The sequence below is a fragment of the Odontesthes bonariensis genome, chromosome 2 (assembly GCF_027942865.1).
Source record: "Odontesthes bonariensis isolate fOdoBon6 chromosome 2, fOdoBon6.hap1, whole genome shotgun sequence".
NCBI lineage: Eukaryota > Metazoa > Chordata > Actinopteri > Atheriniformes > Atherinopsidae > Odontesthes > Odontesthes bonariensis.
In genome coordinates, this window is record NC_134507.1 from 30,619,260 (window position 1) to 30,634,145 (window position 14,886).

General features: G+C 41.7%; 1 protein-coding gene across 3 annotated transcripts in view; it reads left to right on the top strand.

The window, feature by feature from the left end:
• The first annotated feature begins 8,728 nt into the window (after nt 1-8,728).
• pcgf5a (polycomb group ring finger 5a) overlaps nt 8,729-14,886 on the top strand; it is a 30,038-nt gene continuing 23,880 nt past the window's right edge. The window contains exon 1 of one of the 3 annotated variants that reach the window (XM_075481266.1): nt 8,729-8,980. The gene's annotated coding sequence lies outside the window, so the exon portion shown is untranslated. Of the gene's footprint in view, nt 8,981-9,195; nt 9,600-14,886 lie in introns of those variants that run through there. The other 2 variants (XM_075481249.1, XM_075481257.1) reach the window with 2 other exon arrangements.

Consider the following 14,886-nt stretch of genomic DNA (forward strand, 5'->3'; position numbering starts at 1 on the left):
TCCTCCCCCCCAGATGGGGATCACTTCCAAAACCGAGTGAGGAAAGTCCACAACGACGTTTTCAGGGCGCCAGCACATCGTTTCAACAGATTATTTTCCGCCACCACTCATGAACATAACTGTTTTCTTTGTGTATTTTGAAAGATCTGCTTGTGAATAAAATGAACAGATTGAAATAACTCCCCTGAATTCAGAACAGATGAGACTCACACTGTCAGTTACACAGATAGTGATACGATACGGCTCATATAGAAATGTACGTTTAGCTTGGGAATCTATGAAGACTGTAGGAGCCTGGGTCCTATTTGGGTTTATTGATATTTGGATAGCTATTTGAGTTTACATGTTGAAATATGATTTATGTTAATTGTAATAAAAAAAAAAGGAGCTATTTACAGTATTTATAGACAGATAATTCATTTAATAAGTGAACAGTTTAATTCAGGTCATTTATGTGTGCATTATTTAAAAAGGTAAAAAATTGCATACATTGGTGGTCCGTGGCGTTGTGGGAAAAGCATGCGCCCCATGTAGAGAGGCTTTAGTCCTCGCTGCAGCTGGCCCTGGTTTGAATCCTGCACCGGACGGCCCTGTGCTGCGTGTTGTTCCCCCTCTCTCTGCCCCCTGCTTCCTGTCTCTCTACACTGTCCTATATAATAAAGGCATAAAAAGCCCCCCCCCAAAAATGAAAATTTTAAAAATGCATACATTGCCTTTAATTTGTTGTTAATCTCAGGAGAGTGTGGTTACCGGAGTCATTTTGGTCAGGCGGCATAGAGTGGAGCCACACAGTTTTTTGACCTCTCTCTGGCACTTTCTTTGTTTTTTCTCTCACCTTTTTTTTTATTTTTCTCATATCGGATCGTTGCTGTACTATTCTTTATGTTTTTTTGGAAGTAAATTGAGGAACAAAAGAGGATCTTGTGGAGCTTTTATTTTGTCGTGGATGTGGATGGCGAGAGAGAAGAGCGTCAAGCTAACGGCTTCAATAAGGAACCTACAAGGACGTTACACAGTTTAGTGGGATTTAAACAGATGAACACACCTGAGTCTCCCTCTCTCACACATTGAACATGCTTATTCTTTAATCTCTTCTTCCTGCATCTGTTTGTGTGTCTGCATCCTGTCACTCTTTGCATCTCAGCATTCGACCCTCTTTCAGTTCTTCAGCCACGTTTCTCCTCCTCGCTCTCGTTCTTTCTCTCGCTATCTTGAAGGATCTTCCTCCTCCTCCGTCACCACCACTTCCATCTTCTCTCTCCGCTCCATTTTCCTCTCGCAGCTTTGTCTCATCCGTTCATCTCTATCTGTGGGCTTCGTTCTGTATCTGTCTTTTCCTTTCACCAACTTATTCTCTTGACCTGTCACCCCCTCCCCTCCTCTCTTTTCTCTTTTCTCTCCCAGTTCGACGCTCGAGCCTCTCTTTTTCTCTTCGTTTTGTGCTCTAGATTTTACCCTAATTTGCTCTGACACAAGCCTCTGCACACGTATTCCTACAGTTGGCGCTAATTGGCTTGATGACACTGTCGGGAAACCAACCATCAGTTACAGCTACAAAAACCCACATTAGCCTCGTGACCTTGTTATTGTAACAAAAAAGATTAGAGATCGTTGTATGATATCTGAATGAAAACACCACAGGTGACAGTGAAAATGACTCCTTGTGTCATTTTTGATGATCCAATTAGCGATTGACCCGCTGGGAGCTCGAGATCATTTTGAGGGTGCAGACTTTGGAAGGCGTTAAGCCTTTTATAGTTGGAACTATTTTCTCAGGGACTTCATTCTTGGCAGGAAATAATGCATAAAGTCCGGGCCAACTTAAATAAGATCCCGCCTCTCACAGATTCTGAGTTTCAGATCCCTCCAAACGAAATGACAGTTTCTTTCCTGGAAATGTCAACGTGCCACATTGTCATTTTTTGGGTGGTATTTTACAGTCTCAAGGACTGTCCCACGGTGGGAATTTAGTTGCCATGGAGAAACATTCCACATCCCAAAACAAAAGGTCAGATCCCACAGGGTGATGTCACTGAAGACTGTTTTCCCTCCAGTGGCCCCGCGCTTGAGCCAGCGCCGGACCGAAAATCAAACACAGGCCCATCACGTCTTTTCCTTTGCTTCCAGGCCCATCGCTTTGGGGTTATTTTGTTGTAACTCTGACCAAATTAGTCATAGAATTCACTCGTCAGATGCCAAATATCACGACGACTCGTCAAGGAGCGCGTTTCACCGAACATGCACCACACACGGCAGTTTTATCCACAACAAACCAAGACTTTTACAGTCTTTTAACAATGGTAAACACACTAGATTAACGTCACAGAGCAGTGCCTTTTTTACTCTGATGAAGATCTTTACCTCGAGAGTTTTAGCGTCTGAAGGTGAAGAAAGAAACATGGATCATTCGTTCCTGCAGGAATCTAGAAATCCTGTGAACATTGCTGTCGAATCTGTTATGAGTGTCACACAGTTGCCCAAATCGTGATCTTTACCAGAGGTGGGTAGAGTAGCCAAAAATTTTACTCAAGTAAAAGTACTGTTACTTCAGAATAATATGACTCAAGTAAAAGTAAAAAGTAGTCATCCAAATAATTACTTGAGTAAGAGTAAAAAAGTGCTTGGTGAAAAAACTACTCAAGTACTGAGTAACTATTGAGTAACGTCTGATTTATTTGTTAACACAAGCATTCAATCAGACAGACAAAAATACTAAATAATCATCTTTAGGCAAATTAGAGTTCATCCAGTTGATCAAATAAATTAAAATTAATTAATTAATTTATTACAAAATAGCTTGAATTAGAAATAATCCAGGTAAATTCAAGAACTTCAATAATAAATAAAAGAGACTTAGGAAATGTTTAAAACATATGTAACCCATATGTAACCTAAAAAACAAACATTCACCTATCAATGGGGGAAAAAACGGGTTTAGGAAACTTACCGCTCCATGTTTCCTCAAGTTAGATGTTGAGTTTCTGCTGAAATGTGCGTTTGTTTTGGTTGACACAGAAGACACATAATGTAGCTGCTGTTTCTCACTCTTTGTAAGGTAAACATGCTTTCAGTATGAGGCCTCGTCTGCGTCTTCATTTCCCACCGTTGATTCTGACATTTTCCATCTGTTTCTTTGTTTGTTTGCTACGACTGTAAACTGTAAAGCTAACCCGTCCCACCGCTGAGATTGAGTATGGTCACGTGACCAGACTGCACGGCTACGTCTGATTGGTGAAACACAGTCAGGTGGTAGAGCCTTTGGCGGAAGTCTCTCTCTCTGTCAGAATAAAACATTAAAATGAGGCGTACGCGGGGGGATAAAAATAATGAGGCGTAGAATACCAAAGAGGTGAGAAGAAAAGTAACCAGCTCATTGTAGCCTAATGTAGCGGAGTAAGAGGACAGTTTCTGCTGCACAAATCTACTCAAGTAAAAGTAAAAAGTATAGAGATTTAAAACTACTCCTAGAAGTATAATTTTTTCAAAAACTTACTCAAGTAAATGTAACTCGTCACTACCCACCTCTGATCTGGGAACTAACCAAGTAAGTATGAATCCAAAAGCTAACCGAGAGGTTGTGATGTGTAGAGAGCAAAGAAAATAATGATTTATTTAAAAAAAGGAGGGGAAAAACTTGTAATGTGGTCTAAAGATGCAGATGAAATTGCCACAACCCCGTCCTTCCTGCTTATGTTAAAACAATCTTATAACACATATGAGTCATACTTCAGGGTGAGGAGCCCTCCTGCATCTTCACTGGCTTATCAGTGGCAGCGCACCAGTCGTTAGGTGGCACATGGGCCTAATTGTTCCAATTATCTGACTGGCTGCAGCTGTGTGTGTAAAGCATGGCTGCTGTTCAGAGTTTTAACTCAGGCCACTTTTCAGTAATAAACCCCATATCCCTTCAAACCCATGTGTTTAGTCTCTGTGTTACGGCCCAATGAGCCAGGTCATCACACAGGGGACCAACAAACAATGGACAGGTTGTTTGGATCTGAGAGGTGAGGGGTTTCAGAACAGGGTTCTCCAATTGTTCATGCACAGCGAACAGGATTTCCATTGGCAGAACTGGATTGGACTGACGCACCTGATATCAGTATCAGCTGAGCTGTTTATCTCCGAAAGTGGTCCCATTCAGAGATAACTAGAGCCAGAAAGTGGCACCAGCTCAGGCATTTTTGTTGCGCCCTAAATTCAGCTCAATATTTAGTTTTTACCTCGATTTAGCAGTGTTAATGTTTCAAACTCTGCTCGATTTATCCGGCAGCATGAGAACGTGTTGACAGTGAAGCTGGGTGGCTGGTCCTGAGCTCCAGGGAAGCAGCTATTGTCAAGGATGGGCTGGAAAAGGAGGTGGAGGACCCCGATTCAGGACCACCAGGAAGGGAGGCGAGGACTGGCGACTGGAAGTAACAACTGTCATGAACATGGGGTTTGGGGCAATGTTTTTAGGTCTTAGTTTTGTGTTTTATCATGTTTTAGTTTTCCATGCTTTGGTGTTTGGTCTTTAGCTTTCTAGCTCATGTTACACTACCCAGATCCGCCCTCTGAGGACATCACCTGTTTCGTCCCAGCTCCTTACGCACTTATTTGTTTCCTAAATTGTCTTTGTTTTCTAAATTGTCTTCCCATTTATCTCGGTACCTAACTTACTGCACTTACTCCAGCACTAGTTATGCTCTTAGCTGTTTGGTTTTGGAAGGAAATGCACTTATGATTTCTTGTGACCTGAAGTTCTTTTGCCTACCGATGTGGAACACACTGATTGTAAGTCGCTTTGGATAAAAGCGTCTGCAAAATGACCATAATGTAATGTTTAGTTTTAGTTTTGCCATTGTTTTCCCCATAGTTTCTCTTTCCTCAGTCCCCATGTTCAGGCCATTAGTTTCACTCACGTCACATGTAAGTTCTCATCAGCTGCACTCGTTCACTCATCAGTCCCCACAGTACTTAGGTTCCCTGTTTTCTCTCAGTCAGGGTGAGATCCTTGCTCCTTAAACATTCACCCTTCATGCCACGCCACACCAAGGTAAGTTGTTAGTTTTTTCTTGTCATAGTTACAATTATGTTTTTGTCCCCACAGTTTAGTGTTGTCATCCGGCTCAGCCGCGCCTTATGTTAACCTTGTTCTGTTTTTGTGAAAATAAATCAAGCCTTGTTTTTGAAGTCCGCATTTGTGTCCTTACGCCTCGCAAACAACCACGGAAACATAACACCAACAGGTTTATTAAAGGTTTAATTTAGTTCGCCTCTTTTGACATGAAGCTGTATGACATCCCATATCAGCAACATCATTTATGAACATTTTCTTACCCCCTGCTGCGTCCTGTGAGCCGAGTTCCAGCCTCGTTTTGGTGTTGATGAAGGTAGTCCGGCTAGTTGGCTGGGGTTTAAAAAATAAAGCGTTTTGCTTCTCAAAACAATATGCGTTCAAAAGAGTAATACATTTGCATCACAAAATCGTTCTCCATGAAAAAGTCAGGCGGCAGGCGGCAGTGATACGAAGGGAGAGAAAATAGGGCCAAGCGATTGTGAGGTCTGACTTTTTCCTGGAGAACCATTTTGTGATGCAAATGTTTTACTGTTTTGAACGCATATTGTTTTGAGAAGCAAAACGCTTTATTTTTTAAACCCCAGCCAACTAGCCGGACTACTTTTGTCAACGCCAAAACGAGGCTGGAACTCGGCTCACAGGACACAGTAGAGCAGTGATACTCACTATTGTTTTCAAAAGAGCCACATTGGCAGCAAAATCAAGGGAAGAGCCACTTTTACGACGACATACTAAAGTCCCCTTTAGCAAATATGCGTTTCTACATATAAAACAAAAAAAAACAACACAGCCACTACATTTTCAATTCAGACCACATTTACCTTAATACTAGGATGAGCAGAAGCTGCTTGACTTTCTTCATGTTGTATTTGTAGTTTGTTGTTGTAATCATAGTGAGACATTCAGGATGAGCATGGTTTTTGTGCTGCTTTTTGACCTTTTTTAATTAAAAAAGCATCTTGCGCTGGCTAAAGGAGCTAGCGTGCTCTGCGGTCAGGTGAGACGGTGGTTTAAGCGGACTGCGTTGCCAGGTTTAACAGAGCCCCCTTTAGGAAACACCATTAAGCCTTAATTAATACTTAATGAAAATACTTAATAATACAAAAACGCAAACTTAATAAAAATACTTAATACTGTGCTGCATTCGCTGTGTGTTATTTGAAAAAATGTATTGTTATTGTTACCATATTGTTAGAAGCTACTATGCGAGTGCGAGCTGCCAATTAATGCTTGAGGATCCGCGCAATGAGGGGGTAAGTTAATGTCGATGCACTATGTTGCTAATATGGGATGTGATACAGCTTCATGTCAAAAGAGGTGAACTATCCCTTTAAGCTAAACTAAAAGTGTTTTGCGAGAGCAGGATGAAACTACAAACACGAGCCTGACAGAACCGAGGAGGGACGAACAGAGTAATCATGAGATGGAGGACCAACAACGGGAACAGAAAGAAGTATGATTTATGGTTTAATAAGGTTTCTGATGCTATGAAACGACTTATTGGTACCATTGCTGGGCATTTACAATCATTTCTATTCCAGGACACTGTGCCACAAAGCACATGATGTAACACTGCATGAAGTTGGGCCGACAAAGAGACAAAAACAGGCGACGGCACAGTAAGCCCCAGAAAGATTTATAGGGTACAGTTGCATATGACATTTACTGTAACCATTCCATCTTTATCGGGAATGTGGAGCACATGGGACACCGAATGTATGTACAGGCCTCAGGAATAGCACAGCGGGTGTTCGATGTCTCTCGTGTTATGGGATTATGACACAAGGTCACTGACCATTGGTAACGCTTCCAATAAATTTAGCTTTTAATAGTTATGAGAAATCCTAGTTATAGCTCTCAGAAACTTAGTTATAAATATGAATTTTACTGCATGTGGATGACAGTTGTTTTCCTCCAATCCTGTGGCAGAAACAACTTTAAGATTTAGTGCATTACAGTTAGATATTCCATCATGTTGTGTTTTATAATCCTGTGCAAAAGTGTTGGGCCTCATTATCAGGAAAGCAATATTTCTACAGTTGGTATGAATCTGAAGGTGAATATCTGCTCTGAGCTCCTTTCTCCTCCAACACAGCCTGAACCCTCTCAGACCAGTTTTCTGTCCTTTCTTTAAGGAGTCTTCAGGAATAGTTCTCCAGGCTTCTTGAAGGACATCCCAAAGCTCTTCTTTGGATGTGGGCTGCCTTTTGTTGCGTTCTCTGCCAACATGATCCCACACTGCTTCAGTAATGTTGAGCTCCGGGCTCTGGGGAGGATTCATCCCTCCATCAGACCTGCTGCCACTGATTTTCAGTCCACTTCTTGTGTCCTTTGGCACAGCTCAGCCTTTTCTCCCTGTTTCCCTTCCTTAAGAACGGCTTCTTGACAGCCACCCTTCCATGGAGCCCATTTTTGATGAGGCTTGGGCCAACAGCAGATGGATCAGCTGAAGGTCCAGATGCATCTCTCAGCTCCTGTGTCAGGTCTTTGCTGGATTTTTTCCTCTTTCTTAAGGACATCACTTTCAGATCCTGTTCATCTGCTGGAGATAGTTCTTTAGGCCTGACACTTCTTCTTTTGTCCTCCACTTGTCCAGTTTCCTCAAATGTTTTAAGGACACACTGCACACCATGCTGAGATATGCCAAGTTTTCAGCTAACAGCTCTTTGGGAATCACCTTGTTGCTGCAGAAATCCTGTTTTCTGTCTGTCAGACTGTGTTATCTTTGCTGTTTTTCACACATGCAGCTAAAGAAATGGGAACAAATCTTAGTTCCAGTCTAAAACCCACAAAGTGCTTCTAGATTATTCATTTCTGGTGGCATAAAACAGTTTAATCATTTCATTTATATGAATTGTTCCATAATTAGTCATTAGATTATATCTTATATTCCTCTTTTAAGCTTTAAATTGAATCTTATTTACTTTTTCTTGATGTTGAATAACATATAATTCTTATTATTGTCTGTTTTTTTCCTACTTTTCTTCTTTTAGACGTGATAACATTCATTATTTTGGGATTAAGATTTTTTTTAAACTGAATTTCATATATTAATTTGTCTCTTTTGGTAACTGAAAGCAGTTTTAACGTAAATGTACAAAAAAGTTGAAACTATGAAGCTGTTTTTCACACATGCAGCTAAAGAAATGGGAACAAATGATGTGTCTCTGTGACAGGCTGCTGGGAACAAAGTGCCTAAAGATCCAGTTTAAAATGGCTTCTTTGCTAAGTTGTCTGTTCTGTGTGGACACAACACTGGTTCATCCCTTGAGTTAGGAGCCTTTTTCCTGCCTGAATGATTCATAGCTCAGAGTTAAGTGGCTTAACAGACAAAAACTGGACTGAAGATGAATGAAAAAGCAGAAAATGTCCAAAGAAAGACTTTGAAAGACCTTCAGGAAGCTGGAGAACTGTTGATCAGGACACTTTAAAATAATTAAGAAAGTCTGGCTGCTTGGAATGAAACAGGAAGAAATGAGGGCTGGATCCAGACTTTTGCACAGTTTAATATCATTATGTTGCTTTAAAACAAGCTGCAGACAGATGAGCCTGAAGTGAGGAAATGACTCGCAGCGTTCATCTCTGCACACAACAAATAGGTTAGGGAGCCGTGCGTGTGCCTGTCCGTGCGTGCATGCGTGTGTTGTGGACCAACAGTCAGTGTTACACAATCGCTTTCAGTTTCCGAGCCCTGCCTGTCTGCCTGGTGGCTCCCCGCCCACCGCGGCTCTCTGCTGCCTGCCTGCCTGCCTGCCTGCCTGCTGGGCGGACTGGGGCAGATCCGAGCCGACCAGTTCCGCCTTCTCTCCTCACCCGGTGCACGGACCAGACTGCGCGAGAGGGACCGTGCGGTGTCATGGTGGAGCTTCCTGCCCGGCCGCGGCATCCATAACTCCGCGGGTGCGGGGGAAAGTGTGCACGGAGGTGAGGAATGTGGGATTATTTCGGATTATTTCTGAATTCATCCGCCGACGTCGCTACGTTTCAGCCAAACTTTGACGCTGCTGGCTGGACCTCCTCTCCGTATCTTCCCCTCCCTCCTCCTCCTCTTTCGCTCCCTCCCGAAAACGCAAAGTGCGTCGCCGTGCACGCGCACACGCGGGATCTGTTCACGCCGCTTTGCGTGTCGCTTACAGGCCGTGACCTGCAGCCCCGTAACTTTTACCGTCGATGAGCGCTGCGCGTGCGCGTCCGTGCACGCGTAGCCACACGATAGCTATATTAGAGTGAGGAGCTTCCGCGTGCTTGTACGTACGCGAGAGCGGCCGAGCGCGAGTTCCATGTCGGCGCGTGTCGCTGTGAAATGTGTCGTCCATTGATGTTGTTTTGACACGGGTGACGTAGCGCGTGACGCGCCTTAACGATGAGATAAGCAGATCCGCTCCGCGTGAATAAATAACACGCGCGTACGTGCGCGCGACCAATGTGACGGACACTGAGGGGGATATCTGAGCTGCGCACTTGAGATTTTTCTAGCAAAAAGCGACCCACGCGGGAGGAGGCAGGAGTCCGTGGAGCGAAGCTCGCGCTGTAGTTTGGGCCGGTCAGTGAGTAAAGCTGCCTAAATCCAGCTCTGCATGAGGCCGGCACGCTCACACACCTGACCCACACGCACGCACGCGCACACACCAACACGCAGGGCTCCTGCACGTGAGAATAAACAGCAGCCCCCAGGAAAAGTGGGATCCTCTGTCCTCCTTCCTGGTTTCTGCCCCTCAGAAGTTCACCGGAGGCTAAAATAACCAGTTCATTGGTGTAAATCAGTCAGGATTGATGGTGTATTTATTCAGCTTTTGCTTTGCATTGGCAACAAAAAGCTTGTTGAAAAGTTATTTTTTTTCCATGAAACCAGCTGATGGCTTTTATTCTGGATCCAGGAAGTTAAATTATGGGTGAAAAGTTTCTGAATATTTTATTGAGTATTTGGATTGTTTAGCAGGGTCCAGAAAGTGTCACAGGAATGCAGCCGGTGTCAGTGTTAGTGCGTGTTGTAGATTAGTCATTACATAATCCATCCATCCACTGGCTGCTGTGCCCACTTTATCTGGTAGAGGGTCATGCAGACGACTGCTTACAGTCAGGGCAGATTCACCAGCTAATCCGACCGGAGAAAACACACTCAGGCAAGAAACTTCACTCATGCTGCTAAACTTCATGGCAAAAGCTTAAGTTTGAAATCAGACTTATCTAGAAAATACCTGGAAGATGTCCATCATGGTGAAACTAATCCAAAAATGTGTGTTTTTTGTTTGTTTGGGTGGTTAAATTCATCTTTATCACAACCCCTGACAAAAAATATATCTAGAAAACACCTGGAAGACGTCCATTAGGGTGAAACTAATCCAAAAATGTGTGTTTTTTGTTTGTTTGGGTGGTTAAATTCATCTTTCTAACAACCCCTAACAAAAAATAAATCTAGAAAACACCTGGAAGATGTCCATTAGGGTGAAAGTAATCCAAAAGTGTGTGTATTTGTTTGTTTGGGTGGTTAAATTCATCTTTATCACAACCCCTGACAAAAAATATATCTAGAAAACACCTGGAAGATGTCCATTAGGGTGAAACTAATCCAAAAATGTGTGTTTTTTGTTTGTTTGGGTGGTTAAATTCATCTTTCTAACAAACCCTGACAAAAAATAAATCTAGAAAACACCTGGAAGACGTCCATTAGGGTGAAACTAATCCAAAAATGTTTTTTTTTTTTGTTTTTTTGAGTGGTTAAATTCATCTTTCTAACAACCCCTAACAAAAAATATATCTAGAAAACACCTGGAAGACGTCCATTAGGGTGAAACTAATCCAAAAATGTGTGTTTTTTGTTTGTTTGGGTGGTTAAATTCATCTTTCCAACAACCCCTAACAACAAATATATCTAGAAAACACCTGGAAGATGTCCATTAGGGTGAAACTTATCCAAAAATGTGTGTTTTTTGAGTGGTTAAATTCATCTTTCTAACAAACCCTGACAAAAAATAAATCTAGAAAACACCTGGAAGATGTCCATTAGGGTGAAAGTAATCCAAAAATGTGTGTATTTGTTTGTTTGGGTGGTTAAATTCATCTTTATCACAACCCCTGACAAAAAATATATCTAGAAAACACCTGGAAGATGTCCATTAGGGTGAAACTAATCCAAAAATGTGTGTTTTTTGTTTTTTTTGAGTGGTTAAATTCATCTTTCTAACAACCCCTAACAAAAAATATATCTAGAAAACAACTGGAAGATGTCCATTAGGGTGAAAGTAATCCAAAAATGTGTGTTTTTTGTTTGTTTGGTTGGTTAAATTCATCTTTCTAACAAACCCTGACAAAAAATAAATCTAGAAAACACCTGGAAGACGTCCATTAGGGTGAAACTAATCCAAAAATGTTTTTTTTTTTGTTTTTTTGAGTGGTTAAATTAATCTTTCTAACAACCCCTAACAAAAAATATATCTAGAAAACACCTGGAAGACGTCCATTAGGGTGAAACTAATCCAAAAATGTGTGTTTTTTGTTTGTTTGGGTGGTTAAATTCATCTTTCCAACAACCCCTAACAACAAATATATCTAGAAAACACCTGGAAGATGTCCATTAGGGTGAAACTTATCCAAAAATGTGTGTTTTTTGAGTGGTTAAATTCATCTTTCTAACAAACCCTGACAAAAAATAAATCTAGAAAACACCTGGAAGATGTCCATTAGGGTGAAAGTAATCCAAAAATGTGTGTATTTGTTTGTTTGGGTGGTTAAATTCATCTTTATCACAACCCCTGACAAAAAATATATCTAGAAAACACCTGGAAGATGTCCATTAGGGTGAAACTAATCCAAAAATGTGTGTTTTTTGTTTTTTTTGAGTGGTTAAATTCATCTTTCTAACAACCCCTAACAAAAAATATATCTAGAAAACAACTGGAAGATGTCCATTAGGGTGAAACTAATCCAAAAATGTGTGTTTTTTGTTTGTTTGGGTGGTTAAATTCAACTTTCTTACAACCCCTGACAAAAAATATATCTAGAAAACACCTGGAAGACGTCCATTAGGGCGAAACTAATCCAAAAATGTGTATTTTTGTTTGTTTGGATGGTTAAATTTATCTTTCACACAACCCTGACAAAAAATATATCTAGAAAACACCTGGAAGATGTCCATTAGGGTGAAACTAATCCAAAAATGTTGTTTTTGGTTTGTTTGGGTGGTTAAATTAATTTTTCTTACAACCCCTAACGAAAAATATGTCTAGAAAAACACCTGGAAGATGTCCATTAGGGTGAAAGTAATCCAAAAATGTGTATTTTTGTTTGTTTGGGTGGTTAAATTCAACTTTCTTACAACCGTTGATGAAAAATATATCTAGAAAAACACCTGGAAGGTGTTCATTTGGCTTTTTTTTATGATGTAAAAGTGTACACAAAACACACAGATGATACGACACCATCTGGTTTGATTGTTTCAGATGAAGCAGAGGGAATAAAATACGGAATCTCCTCGTAATTGGCATTTCTAAAACAAAAGACCCGGACGAGTCCGGAATGTAGAAGAGTCTGCGGTTAAAAAGAAAAGTGCAGCTTAGCTTAACAGGCTGTTTTCCACCTGGCTGATGGGCAGGAAACATGGCCCCAACAAGAGAGCTGTCAGTGGAAACAATGGGAACGCTTAGAAGACTCCTTTAGCTCAGAGTGTGGCCAAAGAGTCTGAAGGTTTTAATAAGGAAACATGCGGGTCCATCAGGGAAAACGGCAAAGAAATGTTTGTGGAAACCGGCTGAAAGAAAAGGGATTTACATCAAAAACTCTTAAACAAAACAAGGTTAGGGTGGAGCAGCAATGGGCTGCATTACAGCAAATGCACAGTTTAGCAAATGCACAGTTTAGCAAATGCACAGATTAGCAAATGCACAGTTTAGCACTTATTGGATGCTTTTCTTATTTATCAGTTGAAAATGGGTAATGGTCCATATCTCAACCAATCTGATCACTCAGATGTAATGGTCTCCATCCTGTAAAGCTGGAACCTGATTGATGAATTCAAGCTGTCAGAAAAGCCAGAAGAGCTGCAACAAAGACATCATTGGGATGGCTTTGGTTCATGATTCCATCCTATATTTCCTGTACATCATCTAAAGAAATGGCGATAAATTACAGCGGTTTCGTAGGCGTGTTTTACGAAGCCAGAATGCTAATCTATCATTTAGAAAACCGATGCTGCGAAGTGAAATGACTGAACGGCTGCCAGGGCTTGAATTCCTCTGTTTCATCAAATATTCCAATGGTTGTGTTGTGTTAAGTGGTACCCCCTGCTGCGTCCTGTGAGCTGAGTTCCAGCCTCGTTTTGGTGTTGATGAAGGTAGTCCGGCTAGTTGGCTGGGGTTTAAAAGATAAAGCGTTTTGCTTCTCAAAACAATATGCGTTCAAAACAGTAATACATTTGTGTAACAAAATCGTTCTCCAGGAAAAAGTCAGACCTCACAATCGCTTGGCACTATTTTCTCTCCCTTCGTATCACTGCCTGCTGCCGCTTGCCGACAGCCGTGCCTGTTACGGTGTTTGCTGCTCGGAAGCAGGGGACTCGGTCTGCACTTCGGTCTGCACAGTTTACACAGCAGGCAGTGAAAACGCTTTATTTTTTAAACCCCAGCCAAATAGCCGGACTACCTTCATCAACACCAAAACAAGGCTGGAACTCAGCTCACAGAGGTTAAGAAAATGTTCATAAATGATATTGCTAATATGGGATGTCATACAGCTTCATGTTAAAACAGGCGAACTATCCCTTTAAGATCAAAAGGAAGGATGTAAAATGGTGAATTTTTCTGGCCAGTGTAAGTCAGTGGTTTTACAACATAGCTTCCAAACTCATGTGCAACGCTGTTTTGCATGTTGGCATGGCAATGTGATCTTATGGCACCCTCTTAGTTACCTGTATCTACCACTGTGGTAAAAAAAAAAGGTCAAATCTGATAAAGAATGACAGATAGGGATGAGGGACTGAAAAAGAACTGGGACCTTAACGACAGAAGCTGAAGAGAAAGGTTATTTTGGATGAATTAAGGAAGAAAAACAACATTTAAGGATGCACCACCTGAGGTCTCATTCCTGTGCATTTTGAATGATTTTTTTTTTAGGACTGAGAGGAAGCACAATGACCCCTAAAACATTCATCTGTGGGTTCATTTTTGTGAAAAATGCGTTTGGCATTTTGTTAGCTTGGTGAAAAATGGACTGAGACAGTATTTTGCAGGTTAGTCTTGCATAGAAAGAGGATCTTTAAAGGGATACGCCACCCCCAGGCCAAATTAAGTGTATCCCCGCATTCCCGAGACATAAATAAGTGTGTGGGAGCGTTTTCCTGGCGACCCAGGCATTGTCCGAATCTCACAGCACTGACCACTGCTTGGTTGCGCGTAATACATACATACATGCTAGCGTCGCCAGCGTCGCCAATCGAAATATTTCGCCCAAGGTGAATTAATTTACTTGATTTACCTTCTGATTACTGTGTGAGTGGTGTACTTTCACATCGAGTGCAAATGACTGTGTAAATCAACACAGAAGGCTTGTTTTGCTCATGTCGGTTTGGGAACTAGTTTCTAGTGCGGAAAAACACAGCCCAAGCACACTCCCCGCTACGTCATTGGGAATCCCCCCCCCTGACTGCTTCACGCTGGTTTGTTTGAGGAAGTTGGGCGAGGGTCAAGTAGATTAATTCACGTTGGGTGAAATATTTCGATTGGCGACGCTAGCATGTATGTATTACGCGCAACCAAGCAGTGGTCAGTTCTGTGAGATTCGGACAATGCCTGGGAAACGCTCCCACACACTTATTTATGTCTCGGGAATGCGGGGAT